The 24442-nt window shown below is 42.2% G+C and overlaps 1 protein-coding gene and 2 pseudogenes across 5 annotated transcripts in view; all 3 read left to right on the forward strand.

Annotated features, from left to right (window-relative positions):
• Nucleotides 1-830, forward strand: part of LOC136500645 (acidic endochitinase Pun g 14, amyloplastic-like) — a 6369-nt pseudogene extending 5539 nt beyond the window's left edge.
• The window catches only part of LOC136501453 (1,4-alpha-glucan-branching enzyme, chloroplastic/amyloplastic-like), a 69724-nt gene that overhangs the window by 9585 nt on the left and 35697 nt on the right, over nucleotides 1-24442 (forward strand). The window lies entirely within an intron of this gene.
• On the forward strand, nucleotides 1586-2666 carry LOC136501452 (PR5-like receptor kinase; annotated as a pseudogene).

The following is a 24442-nucleotide window of genomic DNA, read 5'->3' on the forward strand; positions in this document are numbered from 1 at the left end:
GTGCACAGGTCTGGCCGCGGACATCGCGACCTGCCAGGAAAGAGGCGTCAAGGTGCTCCTCAGCATCGGCGGCGGCGCTGGAAGCTACAGCCTGTCCTCCGCCTCGGACGCGGATAGCGTGGCCACCTACCTCTGGGACAACTTCCTCGGCGGCACCTCCTCGTCGCGGCCGCTCGGCAACGCCGTGCTCGACGGCATCGACTTCAACATCGAGAATGGTCAGTCCAGTCACTACGACGACCTCGCCAAGAACCTGACGTCGCTGTACAAGGGCGACAAGCGAGGAAGGACCTGCTCACCGCGGCGCCGCAGTGCCAGTACCCGGATGCCTCTGTCGGCGCAGCGCTCCGCACGGGGCTGTTCGACCTTGCACGTTTGGGTACAGTTCTACAATAACCCCGTGTGCGACTACGAGTACCAGAACGGAGACGGAAACGCGACCAGAGGCTTCGTGGAAGACGTGGACGCAGTCCTTGCAGTCGGCGGCGGTGTTTCTTGGCCTGCCGGCATCGCCTCAGGCAGCGGTCAGCGGGTACATAGACCCCAAAGCCCTTGTGTCACAAGTGCTACCAGTGTTGAACGGCTCCGCAAATTACGGCGGCATCATGCTGTGGAACCGCATAACTAGGTTTTTTTCAAGAATGAGAACTGATCATTTGATCGATCTGTTTGTTAATAACTCAGCTATCACAACGGATCCACCAAACAGCTCGCCAATTCCAGGGGGGCTCTGGTAATACATCGCCACCGAACAACTCACCAGTTTCCCCGAACACTGGACGATCACGAAAGAAAAAGATCAGAATATGTAAGAATCCCTGGCTTGTATACGTGCTTTGAAGATTCTTTTTTATTGATATAAGACCAACAGAAATGTGTACTGTGATTATACTAATATTTGATACTAATATTTGATAATAGTTCCTAAAACATGGGCCATAGTTTGAGTTTTTTTATTTCCCTAAATGTGTACTGTGATTATACTAATATTTGATAATAGTTCCTCAAACAAAAACTCCATTGATATACCTATATCATGGCCATTGCTAGAATTTTTTAACATAAGGAACTACGATCTTGTGTAAAAAACCCAAAAAGAAGGAGCACATGGGCCATTTTTTCTGATAGTGGAATACTCCCTCCATTCCAAATTATAAGACGTTTTGGCTTTTCTGGATATATTGCTTTAGCTATGTATCTAAACATAATGTATATTTTAGTTGCATAGCGAAAGCTATATATATATATATATATATATATATATATATATATATATATATATATATATATATATATATATATATATATATAAAGAAGACAAAACATCTTATAATTTAGAAGGGAGAGAGTACTTTATTGAAAATTTAAAGGAAAAATACATCAAGTGGATACAAATTCATAGAAGGAACAAACATTGAACCCATGTGTTTTTGTTTGAGTTCTGGTCACTAAAGGAGTTTCTCCTTTGTTTTAGAACAGCAGGCAGCTCTCTGGCATGACTGTTCCTTTAAATAAATAATGTTATTGGCATTTTGCAGCATAATCTCACATAGATAATTTTATTTAATGTCTATTTTTAGATATTATAGCAGGCACCTCAGGCCTATCTGGGCTGTGTTTAATCGCTCTCATAGTATTGATGTGGTATAAGAGATGTTATGGCATGATACCATGTTACAAATGGCCAAGAAATTCACCAAGGCTTGAATCTTTTTTGCGGAAGCAAGGAACTTTACACCCAAAAGGTTACACTTATTCGGAAGTGAAAAGAATGACCAAGTCTTTTGCTCACAAGCTTGGCCAAGGTTGCTATGGTGCTGTTTACAGAGGCAACATGCCTGATGGTCGTGAGATAGCTGTTAAGATGCTGAAGGGCATTGAGGGCGATGGTGAGGAATTCATGAACGAGGTGGCCAGCATTAGTAGAACATCTCATGTCAACATTGTTACTCTGGTAGGGTATTGCCTTCAAGGTTCAAAAAAAGCTCTCCTCTACGAGTACATGCCCAATGGTTCCCTTGAAAGATACACTTTTGTCAACAATTCTACCGAAGGAGAAGATGCTTTAAGTTGGAATAAATTGTTCAATATTGTCATAGGAATTGCACGAGGATTGGAGTACCTCCACACAGGATGCAACACCCGCATTGTGCATTTCGATATCAAACCACACAACATTCTGCTAGATCTGGATTTCTGTCCAAAAATATCAGATTTTGGATTAGCTAAGCTGGGCCGACAAAAGGAGAGTTGAATCTCCATTGCCGGGGCAAGAGGCACGATAGGATACATAGCACCTGAAGTGTTCTCAAGAAACTACGGACCAGTGGGCAGCAAGGCTGACGTGTACAGTTATGGCATGGTGGTCCTTGAGATGGTCGGAGCAAGGAAGAAAATCAATGTGAGTACAGACGACAGCAGCAGCAAGTATTTTCCGCAATGGCTGTATGAAAACTTGGATCAGTTCTGTGGCTCCACAGCTAGCGAGATCAGCAGCAGCAGCGACAATATGGAAGTGCTGGTGAGGTAGATGATCATAGTTGGCTTTGTGGTGCATACAGTCCAAACCCGCCGATCGGCCTTCCATGGCCGAAGTGCTGGAGATGTTGGAAAGCAACGCTGCTGACCTGAAGTTGCCACCTAAGGCCTTTTGGACTGGTTATTAAACCCGACCTGTAAACTTTGCACTCTTTTTTTTACGATAGCATATTGCATTGTTTTAGTGAGTACTTACTGGGATTTTAGCAAATTTTGGCCGGAATGCACACTCCACAACATTTTTTGCTCTTTCAAAAAGGATGAAATCAAAATTGGGGGCTTAATTATAATGGAAAGACAAAAAAAAAAAACAGAGTGGATCGGAGTCCACCAGTATAGAGTGTTGATAATGTCCAAGTCAGAACCCGTGACCATGACCAGTGACGGCTAAACAAGTAAATAGGGGTGTGTTTGGTTTTAGAGCGAAATTGGATGGGATATGGTCGCTCTTAAATTTTGGGATAGATTTGTCCATTATTTTTATTTGGTTGGATGGATAAAACGAGCGATTGTTCTATCTGGTTGGATGGACGACAGTGAATGAGAATAGAATAGTTAAATAATTATACCTATTATTTAAAAATAACAACTATCTGTACACTAATAATTGCAGTACTAAAGAAAGTGTTATGGCAGCACCCTTACCACCACCAGTTGGAGGGACGGCGGGGTGCATTGACCCAAGGAACCGACCATAAGTATATTCATCGCCGGGTGACCGTAGGATCCAGAAATGATCTCCGGGTCCGCTTCGACACCAGATTATATGTCGAGCCGACTGCGATAGTAATTTTGACTACCGGTCCTAAAGGGCCACTGATGCACCGGAGGTCAACAACCTTCATGATTGTTCACTCTCCAAACTTCCAACGCCCTTTCATAACCATTAATTCCGCAGGGAGAAGCCGAAGAGGCTCTCCCAATGCTCTACATATTATTCACCCAATCTGCCCTGAAACCATCCCTCTTCTTTCTTCATCACCACTTTCTTCCAACTTCAACCATGAATGGCTTCAAGCAACCAACAACGACTCCTCCAAGGAGGAGGAAGAAGTTGAGCGCTGGTGGAGCACTAGCGACGAGGGCTCCAGCGCCAAGAGCTACTACTACAGATTGAGCGATCAGCGTCGCTAGTTTCACTGCCGTAGAAGACAGCAGTGCGATGCTTCCACCAGCACATGAAACTTTTAGCACCGACGGTTGAACCATCGATACGGCGGTGCTAGTCGGGTTGAATTTCACCATCATATGAAAAGCCGAGCCGACTGGGATACGCGTTATAAATGGCCGCCAGCCCTCCACGACCGTTTGGTCTACCGGCGATAAATTCAGCATGAGTGTTCAACACCCCAACTTCCAACGCCGTCACATCAACTTCCAACGCTCAACACCAGACATGTTGCACATACTATATTCACGCCTTTGTTAGTCTCGACACTAAACCAAATCTCGATCATATCTTGATAATCACTCATCACATGGGTACATATCAACCATGTGTTCGTAAACCCATCAATAACGAGGCGTCTATGACGACTTCGTTAATTTCGGGGTCTACCAGTTTAGTTTTTTTATGCTGCTGCTAGTGGTGGTGTATGTGGGCTCGCATGATTTTATAGAGGGGAGTGAATGCGCATGTATGTGAGCGGCTGCATATATCGTACATTGATTGGAAGCTTTTGGAGCTTGCTGTGATTTTTCTCAGCGACTGCTCGGTAGGCCTATACGATGCCATGTGCATGCAATTATTAGTTTATCTAGCTAGCACTACTGAAAGCAGAGACTTTGCCGAGTGTAACAAAATCCTTTACCGAATGTTAAAAATCGGGCACTCGACAAAAAATTACACTCGGCAAAGAGTTATTTGCCGAGTGCCAGGCACGGCAAAAAAATGCACTCGCCAAAGGACTTCTTTGCCGAGTGCTAGACTCTCGGCAAAAGCGCGGCACTCGGCATAGGATGACCCGCGTAACGGTGTTCGACCACGTCCTTCTTTGCCGAGTGCCTGCTGTTAGACACTCGGCAAAGATTTATTTTTTTTTTAAAAAAAATTCTTTGCCGAGTGTTCCATATCTGACACTCGGCAAAGATTTAAATTTTTTTAAATTTCTTTGCCGAGTGTCCCAGACCTGGCACTCGGCAAATTTTTTTTAAAAAATACTTTGCCGAGTGCCCCTGGCACAGCACTCGGCAAAGATTTTTTTAATTTTTTTTTTCAAAAATACTTTGCCGAGTGCCCGTGGCACGGCACTTGGCAAAGATTTATTTATTTTTTTAAATGTCTTTGCCAAGTGCCCTATGAAGAGGCACTCGGCAAAGAGGAAATTTTTTAAAAAAATTCAAAACCCTCTTTGTCGAGTGCCTTATTCGTGGCACTCGGCAAAGACCCCCTTTGCCGAGTGCCATGCCCCGGCACTCGGCAAAGTTTTTTTTTTTGCCTCCAAATTTTTTGTGCAGCCCTTTTAAAGCACCAGGAACTCCTAGTTAGAATTTGGGGATTTTTATGGCTTTTTGATATATTTAGTTACTTTATTTTATTTACTTGAATATTTTTGAAAAATATAATTTTGAACTGCACGTGTTACGAATAATAGAATTTAATGATTCAAAAAATGATAGTCATGTTACTGAGTGTAGTGTGAGGCCGTATTCAGGAACGGACCCGAAATTTCGGACATCTTGTTCACGAAACTTGACCACGAACTTGCGTGCGAAGTGTTTTTAAATTCTATAAAAAGCAAACGAAGTCCGAAAATCATGAAACTTGTTGAGATGTCGTGATATCATATGTGGAGGCTATGATAAAAATTTCAGAAGATTTCGTGCACGTTGTCACGTACGATGCTTACAAACCAGGACATCTCTACCAGAAGATTTCGTCCCTCTCTCTTCCAGATCCGAGCACGGAGCACGAGCGAGAGCCCGGCCATTCGTACACGGCCGACCACTGCACAGCACCGGGTCGACGCACTCAAGGTTATTCCTGTTTTACTCATCACACATTGATCTTTACACACCTTAATTAGCTTTGCATTATTGAAACATTGGAGTGAAATATTGCAGGCCCGGCTGGAACAAGAAATGAGGCAACGTCTGGAGCTGAAGGTCGGGCACCAGAGGATGGCGGCCCAGCTGGAGGCTGAGCGGGCCGAGCGGGAGGCCGAGCAGCAGGCCCAGGCACATAGGCTGACGGACATTACGGAGTTCCTACAAGGACTTGGGCAATGTGTGGGCTTCTCTCTGCCACCTGGGCTATTGGTTCCACCTCCGCCTCCGCGTCCTGCAGCTACATCTACTCCTGTGAGTATGAAAGTTTTTTTACTTTCGCTTATGCTTTGCTTGTATGGCCTCTACCTTCTAGATTAGCTATCCAAATAATCTTATCTCACATGTAATCTTTTCTCCTTTGTGTAGTCTCCATCTGACGGTGGTTCGAATAATCCACCTCATGCACCTCCGAATGATGGAGCTGGGCCTTCACCACAGTCGCCTTGGCCGAGATGAGTGCACGTTGTATTTTTTTCATTTGTTGTTCACTTTGTGATATACTTGTGATGCACTTGTGGACTTTGATGGACTTGTGGATTTATTTGGATGGACTTGAGCACTTATTATTATATATGTGATATATATTATGATGGATATGATATGTGCGGATGGATGTGTAGATGGATGAGATATATATGTGATGGATGAGATATATATGTGATATATATTTGTATGAATTTATTTGTCATGATGGAATGTTAAAAACATTAAAAATTGCAGTTTTGGGTCACTTTGCCGAGTGTTGCACTCGGCAAAGGACCCCTTTGCCGAGTGCAATGGTCACAGCACTCGACAAAGCAGGAAAAATAGGTGTCCAGAAAACTATTTTTCTAGCTTTGCCGAGTGCTGTGACCATGACACTCGGCAAAGAAATTTAAAAAAAAATCAAACTTTGCCGAGTGCCGGACAGAGGGCACTCGGCAAAGAATTTTTTTTTTTAAAAAAATTAAACTTTGTCGAGTGCCGGACAAAGGGCACTCGGCAAAGAATTTTTTTTAAAAAAAATCAAACTTTGCCGAGTGCCGGGCAGAGGGCACTCGGCAAAGAAATTAAAAAAAAATCAAACTTTGCCGAGTGCCGGACAAAGGGCACTCGGCAAAGAATTTAAAAAAAAAAATCAAACTTTGCCGAGTGCCGGGCAGAGGGCACTCGGCAAAGAAATTTAAAAAAAAATTCAAACTTTGCCGAGTGACGGACAGAGGGTACTCGGCAAAGAAATTTAAAAAAAAAATCAAACTTTGCCGAGTGCAGGAGAGAGGGCACTCGGCAAAGAAATTTAAAAAAAATAAAAAGTCTTTGCCGAGTGCCTGAAGGTTGGCACTCGGCAAAGAAATTTTGTAAAAAAAATAAAAACTCTTTGTCGAGTGCCTGAAGGGTTGGCACTCGGCAAAGAATTTTTTTTTAAAAAAAATAAAAAATCTTTGTCGAGTGCCTGCAGGGCTGACACTCGGCAAAGTGACCGTCAAGGGGACCGGCGCCGTGACGGTCGCTTTTCTTTGCCGAGTGCCCGATAAAAGACACTCGACAAAGAGGGCTTTGCCGATCAATTTTTTGCCGTGTGTTCTTTGTCGAGTGCCACACTCGGCAAAGGCTTTGCCGAGTGCAATCTGGCAAAGAACCTGAATCTACAGTTAGTGGACGGGCACCGCATGACGACGAGTACATGCATGTGTTTCTCGGCCGTTCCCAACCTCTGGTAGCCGGATTAATTAGAACCATGAAACAATCTGGCCAACCATTAGCTTCTATGAATTTTTAAATGCCAAATAGGAATGCTAAATATATAGACTAATTATAGGTCAATATAATAAAGGCTAAAATGGAGTCTAATTAACCATCCACGCCCACGTACTCTGTTGCATTGTTTTTCTTTTCACATACAGGTTAGGTCAGTTACGATGGAGAGTCCTGTGCTGCTTGAGTTTAAGTTTTTACGAGTATTATTCCTTCGAAGTTACCGTCATGAGATTACAATTAACATGACTTGTATCAACCAGTTATCACAGCTGTGGTATTTAAATGTTAGAGGAAACGTCATGCTGCCTTGTCAAATACATGGACTGCAGCTTTTGGTGACTTTGGAATTATCTAGTACGACAATCAGTGACATTGCAATAGAGATTGCTGATGTGCCGCGCTTGGGCCATCTAGTTGTGCCATCGCGTACGAGGTTACCTGATGGGAGTATTGGTAAGTTGAAATCGCTGCGCACTTTGCATAACTTTATTCTTCCGACAAACTCACTGGAAAGTATTATAGGCATGGGGCAGCTTACCTCCTTGTCAGATTTGGGTTTTATTTTCCCCAAGGGGTGTGCATCATTGGAAAATTTTGCATGTATGAAAGCTCTAAATACTTCTCTTGAGAAACTCAGCAAGCTCAGAAAACTACATATGTCCTATGATGAAGTTGCTTGGCGTGTTGACGTGTTGAGCTCGCTTTCCCCTACTTTCCACAACCTTGAGGAGCTCAACATGAATGGATGCACCTTCTCTAGAGTTCCTAGGTGGCTCCGCCATCTCCCGAACCTCCGTAAGTTGAGTCTTGGGGTGGAGCAAATGGTCCAAGAAGATTTTGCCACCATTGGGACAGGGGCACCGTCCCTGCTCAGCCTCACCCTACGGATCACAGGCATCCTGATAGAAAGGATCGCGATAAGAGGTTCCATGGGATTTGCATCTGTCAAATATTTTAGGTTCGACTGTGACTGCATCTCGTACCTGTCATTCGAGGCAGGGGCTATGCCCGAGCTTCGGGTGCTGAAGTTAGTATTCGACGCAAATGAATGGGACAAGGCAGCACCTGGTGGGCTCCAGCACCTCCCACGACTGAAGAAAATCGTCGCACAGAGGTCGTGGACCAACACAGCGGAATGGTATGCAAGCAATGAGAAAGACGCAAATAAGGCTGTGGTGAAGCTGATCAGGGGCGTGTTCCAAAAAGCTGCTGATGCTCTCCCCACATGCCCAACGTTCATCTTCGACCCACCTGAATAGCAGGTAATAAAGTTTCTCTAACCATGCATGGGCGATGTATGTGTATTGGCAGTTATATGTTCTCGGTTTCTTTTTTACTGCCTGCTCATGATGAATCAAGAATGTGTCCCCTCCTGTTTAATGCATGCAGGCTCGTAGAGGAGGAGGAGGAGTGTTTGAACGTGGTGGATTAATTAAGGTGCAGTGCAGGTTCTTCATGCAAGTATGGATAATGGATTCACACTATCCATACTTGCTAGCCCGGCGAGGGCGAGGTACCCATGGCTCCAATAACCATACCTTAAGTGGCAATTTGAGTTCAGTCATCATCAATTTCCTTCCTCCATCTAGCTTGGGGATGTGCAACCTGATGGCCTGCTGCTGATCACCTGAAAGCTGGGTGGCATTGCATTCATCGCGCTGCACTAGCTTCTTTTATTTTGATTGCTCTACCCAGCCAGGGGTTTGTCTTATTATGAATTCTCTCGAGACTATGGGCCTGTTTGGATGCTGCCTCCTAGGCACCTCCGGCGCCAGCCAGAGTCCCTAGGTGTTCGATTTCCATCGCCTGGGGCTGAGATTGGTTTCCTGGCAGGCACGCCCAGGCGAGGGCGGCAACCAAACAGCACCCCTACCTCTGTGTATGTTGTGGTTACCTATTTTGGTTGTTATTACCACATCATCTCTTTGGCTTACCCTGCTTGGTGTTTGAGATGTACTCCAATGCAAGTACTTATATGTACGTTGACATTAGTCACGGTTGTGTTTACCGGCTTGCCGTTCGTCTGATGAAGCCTCTGCTAGCTTTCGCTGCTGCTCAGTTGTGTTGCGTGCCTGCTTGACAAGGAGACGTGAGGAAGGACCTCTTGTTGTCCAACTTGATACGAGTGGATTTGACTATTTGTGCAGCCGGCCGGGCGTCTACCAATCACATGTCTACGCAAGCTGGCCAAAAAGTCAAAATTTGGCAAAAAGCCAAATCATATCAATGGCCAAAATTTTAGTCACCTCAGATGTTTGGATGGAGGCCAAAACAAAATACAAATACAGGACAAATTTCTTATAAATATTAGTTTGACACCTGGGACATGTATGTCACTAAGTTTTTTTTAAACATCAAAGTGTAGCCAACTTTGGTCTTGGTTTGTAGGTTAGATCACGAGGAATACAAAACTATAAACATGTTGTAATTTGGATGCACGGTTTAGTAAATATTGTTATCCTAATGGAGACGCATTTAATAAATGCACGGTTTAGATTACGCCCGTTCATTTCTCGGACTATAGATGACAAAGCCATTTTTTTTGGATTTGCATAATATTAATAAATACCTTTTGAGTGAGCAAATTAAAAGCGTTTGAACCTGTTATTGTGCAGCCCTTAGTGGTTTGTTTTAGCTTAATTTGGTCCATAATTTGTAGAAGACGCTGGGCATCACATGCTTTCATTCGGATCCCATGCGTCAATCCTGCATGAGCTATGGGCCCAAAAACCTAGGCCTGTGCCATTTTGATCTGATGGACGGTCGGTCGGGCCTGCGGTGCTGTGAGCCACCTCGGAGTTGGCACGTAGACTTGCTTATTCAATTCTTCTTCTGGACGTTGCATTATAAATCTCTAGTTCTACTATGGCCTCGTTTAAATTCAGGGCGTAAAGTTTTGGGGTGTCACATGTAGATGTTGCATGGGATGTTCGTATACTAATAAAAAAATAAATTATTCGCGAGACGAATTTATTAAGCCTAATTAATCCGTCATTAGCACATATGTTAATGTAGCACTACATTGTCAAATTATGAACTAATTAGGCTTAAAAGATTCATCTCGCAAATTAGTCATAAACTGTGCAATTAGTTATTTTTTAGTCTATATTTAATACTCCATATATATGTCTAAATATTCAATAGGATAGGAAGTAACTTTAGGCGGAGGAACCAAAGGCCTATATCTGGCAGGTATTGTTGGAGCACAGGTTCTCGCGTGTTCTTTTCCTGTTTCTGTTTCTTTTCTTCTCTGTTCCATGTTTTTGCTTCGTTTTTTTTTTGGTCTAGACGTGTAAATCATCTTTTTTCCCCCAAATAGAGTAGCACAAATCGAAAAAAATATATAAAAGTTCTAATGTAAGAGTAGTGAATTGAACCATTATCTTAGCTTTGCGGAGAAAAAATTCACCGCTAAGCTATTGATGTGTTTTGAACTTTTAACATAAGTCATCCTATTTGAGGTAGATTTCATAATCACTGACGGGTCGGAACCGTAGTTACGGCCGAAATCAAGTCCGACAGTGGACAGTCTCAGCAGTGATTGATTTGTCACTACTGGATTACGTTCTCTCAATGTACATACCAGCTGAGCTACGAGAGACACGTGACTGATGTTATTCTTCTAACTACACAATTTTTAAATCTTATATTATATATTTGACACTATAAATGATCTTAAATGAAAAGGTTGTTATCTGCAAAGTTGTAGCTCCCGTCGAGTACTACAACTTTGATGTTGACATTGTCTTTATTCGATATGGTTAACCATCTTAAAACCCGATCTGAGAACTTACATTGAATATTTAGACACGTAACCATCTCAAATTAAAAAATTATCAACTACAAAGTTTTGGATCTCTTTGAACTTTACAATTTCAATATAAAGTTTACCTCATATGAAAAAGTTATAAATGTTTTCTACAAAGCAGACTATCACTACTGGTTTGTGACTTCAACCGATAGTCACTACCGACTAAAGACACGAACCAAGGTCCATCTATCACGGCTACCACGAATCGACAGTGGTAAACTGATCACTATCAGCTCTAACACATCCTGCAGTGATGGTCTGACAATGATTCATGTTCTGGTATAGGGAGTTGATGGTTCAACATGATTGCTTAATAAAATCAAATAAACCAAACCATTCAGTGAGAAAATAAAACATTTTTTCTATACATGTGTCATGTCGTTTCTGCCGAGAATTATATAATAGGGAGAGCTGGTCGCCACATGTCACTAGTAGAGAAACGATCTTTGATCCAGCTCGAAATTTTGCTTTAGTCCCGGTATTTTTCGTGTCCGAGACTAGAGAGACCTTTAGTCCCGGTTTGTAGCTCCAACCGGGACTAACGGTCCCTGCCCAACGGCTACTGCGGCAGGCTTTTGCTACAGGGGACCTTTAGTCCCAGTTAAAGCTACCAACCGGGACTAAAGGTTAACTTTTACTCCCGGTTGGTCCCTCCAACCGGGAGTAAAAGTCTACTCCCGGCTGGAGGCTGCGTCCGGGACTAGAAAGGAACCTTTAGTCCCGGTTTCTATCTCCAACCGGGACTAAAGGTCCCCTTCCTATATAGCCCTTCTTCCTCTCCGAGCCCGAGCCACTTTGAGCTCAGTGTTCTTGCTTCATCGCCGGCCTCTCTTCTTCCTCATCGCCGGTAATCACAAGATTTCTTTGATTCCTCCATCGATTCTTCGGTTCTAAAGGTTACCAACTTTATACCCTCATGTTTTATCAGTAGCATATCTCATTTTGTGGACTAGATATATGTGGTTTTTTATGGTGGATTTTTTTTATTTGTAAGCCATTTAAGCTCAAAATCACTTTAAAGTTTGCATATTTGGATGAAGGAAGGTTAAAGTAGTTATTCAAAACTAGTATTCAACTTTCATTTCTAGCATGCATAGCACACTTCATGGTTTAGAGATATAGAGAATTTTAGAGTTTTTTTATTTTTATTTATTTATAAAATGAGAAATTTATATTATATTAAAAATGAGTATAGAGAGTAGATGTCAACTGCTTCCGGGTCCTCAGCCTCTCATCGGGTTCCAAAACGACTGAGGCTGGACCTCCCTCTCATTGCATGCAGCAAGTGTGAGGAGAAGATTGTGATGGAGTACTGCGTGAGGAAGGAGTGTCCCAACAAGGGCCGTATCTTCTACAAGTGTTCGGATCACAATGTGAGTTATTTTGTCGTATTTGATGATTATGGTTAATTTATACTTATTTTCATGATGATTGTGATTAAAGTTCTAATTTTTTGTTTTAATTTCAGTGGGATGGCACTGGATGTTCAGGCTGGTACCGGGAGAAAGAGTATGTTGAACACGTGCAAAACTCTCTTGCACAGGCGGCTACGGCGGCTGATGAAGCAGTGATCCTGCGGAACAAGCCCGTAGATGTTGAACAAACGCATGATCTGTCTGTTTTAGTTGGGATTGGTCGCGAAATTCTTATGCTGCTGAAGTGTATTTTAGCTTTAGTTTTTTTAGTGGTAGTTGGGATTGTCTACATTGTAGCGAGACTTTCATAAATTAATACCTTGTGTGGTGGCATGCATGTCGTATAATTAACTAATTATGTTCTAGGTTTTAATATGGTATGTATGTCATGTAATGCAGATGAGCCGGCATTGGATGTACAATGCTGATCGCCGCTCCCAAGAGTTCATTGAGGGCGTGCATTCTTTCTTACGTGTGGCCGAGGCAAACAAACACGATGGTTTCATGTGCTGCCCATGTGCCATATGTAAGAATTTGAAGGAATATGCTAGCTTAAGGAGTCTTCATTTTTACATGTTGAAGTCGGGTTTCATGCCAAACTATATTTGTTGGACGAAGCACAGAGAAACCAGGGTTGTAATGGAAGAAGGTGAAGAACAATGGGACGATGATGACATTATTGCTGAATATGGTGCCTTCAATGATGCTGCAATGGGGGAAGCTGAAGAAGAGGTAGTGGCAGAAGATGAGCCCGCTGATGATCTTGGTCAGGCCATTCGTGATGCACAAAGAGAATACAAAAGTGAAATGGAGAAGATCAAGTTCGAGTGCATGCTAGAGGATCACAAGAAATTGATATACCCAACTTGTGATGCGGGACAGAAAAAGTTGGGTACCACACTGAAATTGCTGCAATGGAAGGCAAAGAATGGTGTATCTGACAAGGGATTTGGGGAGTTACTAAAAATCCAAAAGAAGATGCTTTCGAAGGATAACAAATTGCCCGTCACTACGTACGAAGTAAAACAGGTAGTCTGCCCTTTGGGATTAGAAATCCAGAAGATACATGCATGTCCTAATGACTGCATCCTCTACCGTGGCGAGGAGTACGAGAAGTTAGATGCATGCCCGGTATGTCATGCATCGTGGTATAAGATCAGGCGAGATGACCCTGGTGATGTTGAGGGCGAACGTCCCACGAAGAAAATCCCTGCCAAGATTATGTGGTATGCTCCTATAATACCACGCTTGAAACATCTATTCAGAAACAAAGACCATGCAAAGTTATTGCGATTGCACAAAGAAGACTGTAAGGTAGATAATATGTTGAGACACCCTGCTGATGGGTCCCAGTGGACAGCAATCGATAGAGAATTCCCAGAGTTTGCAAATAACGCAAGAAACTTAAGGTTTGTTTTAAGTACGGATGGTATGAATTCTTTCGGGGAGTAGAGCAATAGTCATAGCACTTGGCCTGTTACTCTATATATCTACAACCTTCCTCCCTGGTTATGCATGAAGCGTAAGTTTATTATGATGCCAGTGCTCATCCAAGGCCCAAGGCAACCAGGCAACGACATCGATGTGTACTTGAGGCCACTAGTTGAAGAACTTCTACTTTTGTGGAATAGACCAGGTGTACGTGTGTGGGATGAGCACAAACAGGAGCACTTTGACCTGCGAGTATTGTTGTTCATAACAATCAATGATTGGCCAAATCTAAGTAATCTTTCAGGACAATCAAATAAGGGATATAATGCATGCACGCACTGTTTCGATGACATTAAAGGTATATTCTTGAAAAAATGTCGAAAGGTCGTGTACCTTGGTCATCATCAATTTCTTCTTGCGAATCACCCCCTAAGAAAGAAAGGCAAGCATTTTAAAGGTAAGGTAGACCACCAGACCAAGCCGGGCAACCGAACTGGTGAGGATGTACTCAATATGGTCAAGGATGTGAAAGTAGTATTTGGAAAGGCACATGGCAGCGAACCTGTTCTGAACGACACCGACGGTCATGCACCTATGTGGAAGAAGAAGTCCATATTTTGGAAGCTACCCTATTGACAAGTCCTAAAGGTCCGTAGCAGATCGATGTGATGCACCTGACGAAGAATCTTTGTGTGAACCTATTGGGCTTCATGGGTGTGTATGGGAAGCCTAAGGACACACTTGAAGCACGACAGGACCTGCGATGTTTGAAAGAACGAGACAACCTACATCCAGAGAAGACAGATGATGGACGCCATTACTTAAGTCCTACCAGCTACACTCTTAGCAAAGAAGAGAAGGAAAGCATATTTGAATGCCTAGCAAGCATCAAGGTACCATCTGGATTCTCCTCGAATATAAAGGGTATAATAAATGTGCCAGAGAAGAAATTCCTAAACTTAAAGTCCCATGACTGCCACGTGCTCATGACGCAATTGCTTCCGGTTGCATTAAGAGGAATTCTACCTCCAAATGTACGTCTAGCCACCATGAAGCTATGTGCATTTCTTGATGCAATTTCTTAGAAGGCAATCGATCCAATGGATCTAGCTAAACTACAAAATAATGTGGTTCAATGTCTTGTTAGCTTTGAGTTGGTGTTCCCTCCTTCCTTCTTTAATATCATGACAAACCTCCTAGTTCACCTGGTCAAGGAGATTAGCATTCTCGGTCCTGTGTTCCTACACAACATGTTCCCCTTTGAGAGGTTCATGGGAGTCCTAAAGAAATATGTTCACAACCGTGCTCGGCTAGAAGGAAGCATCGCCAAGGCTATGGAATAGAGGAGGTCATTGAATTTTGTGTTGACTTTATTCCCGACCTTGATCTGATTGGTGTTCCTGAATCACAACATGAGGGGAGACTAAGTGGAAAGGGGACACTAGGGAAGAAAACATATATTGGTATGCAGGACAATTATTTTAATAAAGCACACTACACAGTTCTGCAAAACTCCTTGGTGGATCCGTATATCGAGACACATAAAGAGTTGCTCCAATCCAAGTTTCTAGGGAAGTCTGAAGCTTGGATTACGCGTTAGCACATGGAAACTTTCAGAGACTGGTTGCGAAAAGAATGTCAGGGTGATGAGAGTATTGATGAGCAACTGTATTTGTTGGCTAGGCAGCCATCGTGGCATACCCTTACATACAAAGGGTACGAGATAAATGAGAATACATTTTACATAGTAGCCCAAGATAAAAGGAGCACCAACCAAAATAGTGGTGTCCACATAGATGCCACCGACCCTAATGGAAATAAGCAAACATATTATGGCCACATAGAGGAGATATGGGAACTAAACTATGCACCTACTTTTAAGGTACCTTTGTTCAAGTGCCAATGGGTAAAGGCGACTGGAGGCGGGGTAGCAGTCGACAACCAGTATGGAATAACAACCATAGACCTCAACAATATTGGGTACAAAGACGAACCGTTTGTCCTTGCCAAGGATGTGAATCAGGTGTTATATTTCAAGGACATGTCTACAAAACCGAAGAGAGGGAAAACAACAACGACCCAATCAATGAGCCAAAGCGCCACATAGTTCTTTTAGGGAAAAGAAACATCGTCAGAATTGAAGACAAGTCAGACATATCAGAAGATTATGAAAAGGATGACCGAATTCCACCCTTCACAGTGAACAAAGACCCAAGCATCCAGCTAAATGATGAGAACACTCCATGGTTACTGCGCGATCATAACCAAGGGATATACGTTAAGAAGAAGTTCACTACTGTGCCTGCTTGATATATATAGTGTATTCATATTTCTGTCATGTATTCATATTTTCTATGATTTAAATGAAATTTCTGCTTGACGGTGGATTTCCTGTGGAGAATGTGTGATGAAAAAACAAATGATCAATGTCAATAAGATGTGAAAACTAATTTCCTGTCGAAAAGCAATAGTTTTAATAATTTTAATTAAGTAATACATTTTTGCATGGTGAAAATTATGATTATTATTTACACTATGTTAAATATTTATACGGTAAAACAAAAGAGTTTATGTTATAGATTTGTTTTTATGTACAATAATGCAAAACCAGGTTCCAGAATTCTTTTTGTAATTTTTTGCTAATATTTTATTTACTAGGCAATTAACAACTCTCTGCATATTTATATAAAAGAAATATATAAAAAAGGAAAAACTTGTACAAACTGGCGGGAAGCCAAACTGCAGCCCACCTTTACTCCTGGGTGGACCAACCACCCGGGACTAAAGGTCAGACCTTTCGTCCTAGTTCTAACCATCACCCGGGACTAAAGAACCATTAGTTCTGGTTCTAACTATCACCCGGGACTACTAAAAATGGGCTGCGTTTTCATGGCCCGCCAAAATCCCCTTTACTGTCGGGTCATGGCTACACCCGGGACTAAAGGTCAAACCTTTAGTCCCAGTTCTAACCATCACCTGGGACTAAAGAACCTTTAGTCCCGGTTCTAACCATCACTTGGGACTATAGGTCCCCCTTTATAAACCACGCCCTTCTCCCTTAGTTCTCTTCCTCTCTGTCTCCGCCGCCTTCTTCTCCAACCGGATCCAGTAGCCGCCAAGCCTTCTTCTCCGTCGCCTCATCTTCTCCACTAGATCGATCTGATCTAGCAGCGCCGCCACCCCTAGGCGACCACCCAAGCCTCGCCTCGTCACGCGCGCACGTTGTCAATGGCCCCATGCGCATGCGCGCTTCTTCTCTGGCCGGCCAGCGCACGCCTCGCGTCGTTCTCGTCCCTAGCCCACCTCGCCCCCAAGCGGTTCAAGGTTCTTCGAGGTGTCTATCTCCTCGAATTCATCCCCTTCTTCATCCTCCTCTCCGTGCTATGTTTGAACTTTGAAGCCCTCGTTCTTCTGTTAGATCCACGAGACGTAGTCTTCTCTAAGATCCACAACAGGCCACAACATCTCTATTACGGCACGTCTTCTCTAGGTTTGGCCCGGTCTCCCTCTTCCTCTACACTCTCTTGCTGCTGTATGGCCAACTCATTCAGTGCCGTTGCTCAATGAATGTATCGCTTCGATTTGGTGCTAGATATTAGCCTTTGCAATTGGTGCATACTTCTGTTTATATGTTAGGCTCCTTGGTGCTAGAATGTGGGCGATTGAGGCCATGAATTCATACTGATATTTATGCTTGTGTCTGGCCTTATGTAATATGTATTTGCATGTGCGTGTCGATGATCAAATTAAATGGCAAAGACGTGTACCACTGTTATTACCGGTCAATCACCCATGCCACTTGAGGTTGAGGGTAACAATTTAGCTAGTCTACTACTTTTGCATGGCGATATTTGATTTCACCTAACCATACTTACTACTCTTAAGAGGCAAAATATTCTTTCTGATTGTAGGAATAGTGATAGCCTTCCCAGTCCTGTAATGAAACAGATTATTACTGTTTTTTAGTAAAGTCTAAGTCTCTAACATGTTTTTGGCTGCAGGAGCTGGACCTCGCGTTTGACACCTTGGATGTGAGCCACCGCCGCCACCATGTGTAATCCGTTTATGATGGATTAATTGCTCCAACCTTTTGTAATCGGATGGATGCGTGTGCCGAGCCCTCGTGCCGGCAATCTTGTAATGTGATTTTGTGCTGAGCCATCGAGCTTAGTGGAGCACGGGCACGGCCCAGTGTCTCATCTTTTCCTCCTTTTTGCGCGGTAGCTTATGACGACGCCGGCCCCCAAATCCGAGACGTTCGACGGCGTCCGTGACGTTGTAGTAACAGGGCACGTAGTTCTCGTACTCGGGCGGGCATACCTCCGCCTCCTTGGCGCGGACTAGTTAGAAAATTGTAGAAAATCCATACTAGTTGAACTTGCGGACCGTGTTCATCTTGGCTAGCATGTTCTCTGCCGAGCGGTAACGGACGTCAAGGAGGAGCTTTGATTCTACGAGGGAGAGCGGCAACGGTCGTGGAAGACCGTGTTCCCTTCCTCGTAGAATCGGAGCTCTTCCGTGGCCAAGTACGGTGTCGTCCGGTGGAGAAATGCCCACCGAGATGATCACGAAAGCAAGGTCAACTAGTACGGAAGCTTACGTGATCTTAGAAGATGTGTGAGGTCATGAGAGCGTGTGTTTTTTCTCAATTTTGTCGAGCAGGTCACTTAGAATTAATTTTTCCATGAAACGCCCGTGAGCTCGCCGATGTCGAGCAGGTCACTTAGAATTAATTTTTCCATGAAATGAAATACTTAGAAATCATGCCTTTTATTTTTTAGAATTAATTTTTCCATGAAATGAAAAACTTAGAAAATAGTTAGAAAATTGTAGAAAATCCGTACTAGTTGAACTTGCAGACCGTGTTCATCTCGGCTAGCATGTTCTCTGCCGAGCGGTAATGGACATCAAGGAGGAGCTTTGATTATACGAGGGAGAGCGGCAACGGTCGTGGAAGACCGTGTTCCCTTCCTCGTAGAATCGGAGCTCTTCTGTGGCCAAGTACGGTGCCGTCCAATGGAGAAATGCTCGCCAAGATGATCACGTAAGCAAGGTCAACTAGTACGGATGGTTATTTATTTAAACATATTTTTGAGCTAGAATTTGATGGATATTTGATAGATATAGTTTTTATTTTTATAGATATATATAGTGGTGTAAAAGCTAGATGGCTGCCCCAAGAGACAACATGGATGAAGAAATAATGGATATTATCAACACTGGCACTCAATTTACCAAAGGTGACCAGCAGGATGTAGATGATGGGAGTCAATACCTGGCTCTTGAAGATAACCAAGAAAATATTGTGCAAGAAAATACTAGCGAGGTATATATATTTATATATATATTTGAATATTATATATATATTTGAATATCTATCATCTATTATGTGTACACATGATATTTATTTATTCTTTTTTATACATAGCCCTCTGGATCGACGACCACAATTGAGAAAAGCAAAAATATTCGAGGCCCGAAAAAGCCATTAGAGGGGCGCTACATAATATCAGAATTCAATATCGAGACAGGCGAACCACTTGGTCCGCATACAAGGAAATTTGTGCAACACTGTGGGTGCCTTGTAAGGGACAGACTTCCGATCAGTGCCCGTGAATGGAAGCAAAAGATCAATGAGCCTCATGTTAGTTTTATCTCTGATCTTGATAAGAATTTAATTTGGGATGATATCCTTCAACATTTCACGTTGCAAGTGGATGATTATGATGCTATCAACGATGATGAATTGAAGGAACTAGTTCGAAAGTGGGCTATGAAGAAGATGGCCAAATAATTTTAGACTTGGAAGAAATCCCTATACACGAAATACGTCAAGAAGAACCTAACGCCCAATTTCAATACTAGTGGCCCGCTCGCGAAGTTGAGGCCCTACTGGAATGGTTTTGTACAGTATAAGACATCAAAAGAGGGTGAGGAACGGGTGAGAAGGAACCAAGAGAATGCCCGACAGAAGGTATATCACCATGGCATGGGATCAGGTGGCTATGCGACTGCCATTCCCAAGTGGGAAAAAATAGAAGCGGACATTCTTGCCAAGGGTATCATACCAGAATCACTCAATTGGCCCAAACACGCGAAGAATTGGTTTTTCGCTCATGGGGGAAGACTGGACCTAGAGACCGGGAAGTTGGTTCATGGCTCAAAACTCGAAAGAGCAACACAAAAATTTTCTTATGCCCTACAAGCTAAAGCTATTGGTGCGTTCAGGCCCAATAGAGAGAAGGATGAACTGATGTATGCCATCGGGACAGCTAAACACAGTGGCCGAATGAGAGGATTAGGACGGAACATTTCTTGGGAGCATAGTTTCCCTAACGACAGAGATACCTACAGAAGCCGGTAGAGAAGGAAGGATGAGGATGCAGCACGGATCAGCAGGTTGGAGGAATATGTTCGTGAGTCACGGGAGGCGTTGCTTCAAGCATAGGAGCGCGAAAAAGACATACAAACTAGAATGCAGGACGAAATCATAAAGCAAGTGCAAATAGCAATGAGTGCCCAAAGGCAGGCATCAGATCCAGGAATCAACATTAATATTAGCCCCCCTGATCAGTTGAAAAGCAGTTGTGCTTCCACGGAGTTGCCAAATCAAGTTGACGCAATGCTATGTTTCCCCGTGGATGACATTACTGCACCGTTTACATCATATGAGCTACATATTCCAAAAGAGAATGCCACAATCATGGTGGCTCTTGGTGTTTTTTCTCCTCTAGATCCTACCAAGACACCAAGAATCCATGGGGCAATAATACCACCTGGATATGTTAGCATCTCAGTGGATAGAGTTAACAAAGGTTCTAGTGATCTGGCTCTTGACATTCCAGGAGGTGATGGGGAGAAGACTCTAGGAGAAGCAGAGAAGACATTCATACTTTGGCGCAAGCGCTACATCATTATTCTCGGGGTCTCTAGTCTACCGCCGCTTCCTCAACTACCAGACAATTGGTGCGGACAAAAGTGAATGAAACAATTTTTTCACTAATTTTCTATTGACATGCATGATTAATAATAACAATATTTCTTATACCTAATTATTCTTTTTTGTACTCGCACAGCAGGGCCTCTGCCAACCTAAGTCCAATTATTCAATCTCCAGATCATCATAGTGCTCCGGGCAATGATTATGCAACGCCGCCACCGCCGCCACCTCCAAGGAGGTCTCCAACGCCTCCAAGGAGGTCTCCAACGGCTGCCCTGCCTCCCTTGATGATCAAGAAGCAGCCAGCTCCTAAGAGGTCTGCCCCACAAACAAAGCCGTTGGCCCACCAGCCGGCAAAGAAGAAAGCCTCCTCTAATCTAGTTATTCTCCAAAAACTGTCTTACAAGAAAAGTGAAACGGAATTAAAGGATGTAGTACAAAAATATGTGAAAAGTTTCTTCGAAAAAGTAAGAAAGCAACGAGAAGCGAGTGAGAACCCAGAGAAACCATACTTCTACCTAGCTCTAGATCTTCTAAGAACGAAGGTGGACCAGAAAAAGCAGGAATCTCAAAAGACCCGGCCAAAATCAGACTACGACTGCTCTCTCACCAAGTCATTTGAGGCGGCACAGAAAAAGACTAGAGCAGGGAATGGTGTTGCACAACTCGGACAACAATCGCAACAATCAGTCCCCCTCTTGTCATTCATAATGAATATGGTTCAAACTTAGACTTACCGGACATCGATTTTGAGGAAATGGTTCTATTTTACGAGGATACCGGTTTGGACCTTGCCCAAGTGCTCGTTGAAGGACCATCTGCTCTGAAAGTGGATCCTTGGAAGAAATTTGAACATGGAAAGAGTCTATACAACCCTGAGGCCTTAGGTGAACTGGGTACGCAAATGTACCTGCTAAACAAGTGGTACATGGCGGCGTGTGAACGGGGAGAGAACTTTATTTCTGTCAGAGTTAGAAACCAACATTACTTCCGTGGCGATGACGTTATATATGTCGAGTTTTTAGAATTACACCAACTATCCCATCAGGACTTTCTCGACAAAAGTCTCATTAGCTGCTATTGTCTGTAAGTGTGATTATTTTCTACTATTAAAGTGTATATATATAAAGCTACATGTATATATATAAATTATATATCCTCACACTATATTTTTATATATGCAGATATGAGATGACAGAACTCAGAACGAGAAAGGATAATGATGTTGGTTTCGTTGATCCAAATGTCGTATTCAAACACCCTGATCCCCCGCCTCAATGGAAAGCTGAACTCGAGAAAAAATCTCATGAGGTTCTTAGTGAACCAACAAAACAAGGGCATACTCTTCCCCTACAACTTCAAGTGAGTGTTAAATAATTAATGTCGATCATATGGACATTTGTTCAATTATTTGCTTACTAGCTAAGCTATCTCCCATATATATATGTTGACTCTAGTTAATGTCGATTATATTTATGTATAAAAACATATGCAGCAATCACTGTATATTGATGGTCATCAATATGGCCAATAGTCGGTTGAGCATCTTAGACTCGTTAAGAAAAGAGCAAACAGAGTACCAAGACATGATAGATATTATCTAAGGGTAATTTGGTCTCTCTAACAACTATATATACCCCGATCTCTTAACTGCAATAATTATTAAAGGCCAAATTAATTTTTTATTTTATTGGGCGCAGTGTTTGGAAAAGTTTCATTGAGGAACACCACATGAAACATTGCAAAGCGCCACTGGATGTAATCGCACACAAAGTAAGTACTAGCTACATTTATATATATATAATTCAATTAACACCATGCATGCTTTCAATTCACCGGATCTTTTTTCTCGTAAAAGTGGGTTCTGAGGCAAGAACAGGGGAACAACTACTGCGGATACTATGTTTGCAAGTTCATCATGGCATACTCAAAAAGAACTCGTGAAGAGAACCTCAAAGTACGTTATATAAATATATTCATATATTCATAATTTCTTTTATTGGTCATATATATAAGTAATCACGTGACCAACACACACACACACACATATATATATATATATATATATATACTTTTTCTTTAACTTTTATTGAAGACTCTATGGTTGAAGGAAAAAGTCATACGACGTAACCAACTGAAAGCAATTCAAGAGACCATAGCAGGATTTCTTAATGACCAGGTCCTAAACCCCGCCGGCGAGTTCTACAATGACGTGAACGAAACATGGAAGCCAAACCAGATGGAGTGAATTTGTTATCCCAAGGATATAATAGAATATACAATGTAAGCTTTATTTTTAATATATATATATATATATACATATTATATGTACATAAAATAACGTACAATATATATATATATATATATATATATATATATATATATATATATATATATATATATATATATATATATATATATATATATGCATGTAATATATACGTTAGTTTTATACTTTAGTTTGTACAAAATGTTCAAACATTATAAACGTGTAGAATACGTATATTATTAGCAGCGTAGAATGCATATTTGAAAACCTATTCGAAAACCAAAGCGATTCATCAATTGAAAATAGAAACAAAAAAAAAAGAAAACCTTTAGTCCCGGTTGGTAATACCAACCGGGACTAAAGGGCCGGCCCTCGTGGCCAGGCCGGGAGGTCTCTTTAGTCCTGGTTGGTATTATCAACTGGGACAAGCGTGAAACCGGGACTAAAGGAGGGGCCCTTTAGTCTCGAATTCGTGCTCCCGGTTCCAAAACCGGGACTGGAGGGGGTTGAGAACCAGGAGTATAGCTAGTTTCTCTACTAGTGTGTAAGATGAGTTTAACAGAGGCACCTGCGAATTTGAGGGGCATGTTCGAGTTTGTTTGTTTGGTCTCCATTTCCAGGTATGGAAATAAACTGCTTTAGGCATGTTTCCAATATGAACTATTTAAAAAAAAAAGTATTAGTATACACTCCATCTGTCTAGCGCAATTTCATTTGTCCTAATAAGTCAACCTATCTTATATTGAACTAAAATTATAACAAAACATATTAACTTCTACCACATCAAAAAGGTAAGTTATAAAAATACATTCCATAATATTTCTAATGGAGCTTATATGATGCCAAAAATATTATTATATTTTTTCTATAAATTTGATCAAACTTAAGATATGTTGACTTAGCATAAATGAAAAAACACTATGTTTCAGCACGAATGAATTACCTAATAAAGCACTAAGCGTTTGCCCTTGACTCCCTCTCCTATGTCTGTATAAATTTTAGAGCAACATGTTTAGACATGGTGAGAAGTCCAATTCGTAGCAATGGAACGCATGACACGTTGTAGAATGTCATATACTACCCCATTGCAACAAGGCACGAGCATATTTGTTGTCTAAATCTATATATCTATATCTATATCTAATCTAATCTATATTATACTATATAAAGGAATGAAGGAAATAAAAATAGTCTCTCACCTAAATATTTCATACTCACTTTAATTTTTACCCCTTAGATCAACCTTAAACTCA

Source organism: Miscanthus floridulus, chromosome 13 (assembly GCF_019320115.1).
Source record: "Miscanthus floridulus cultivar M001 chromosome 13, ASM1932011v1, whole genome shotgun sequence".
Lineage (NCBI taxonomy): Eukaryota > Viridiplantae > Streptophyta > Magnoliopsida > Poales > Poaceae > Miscanthus > Miscanthus floridulus.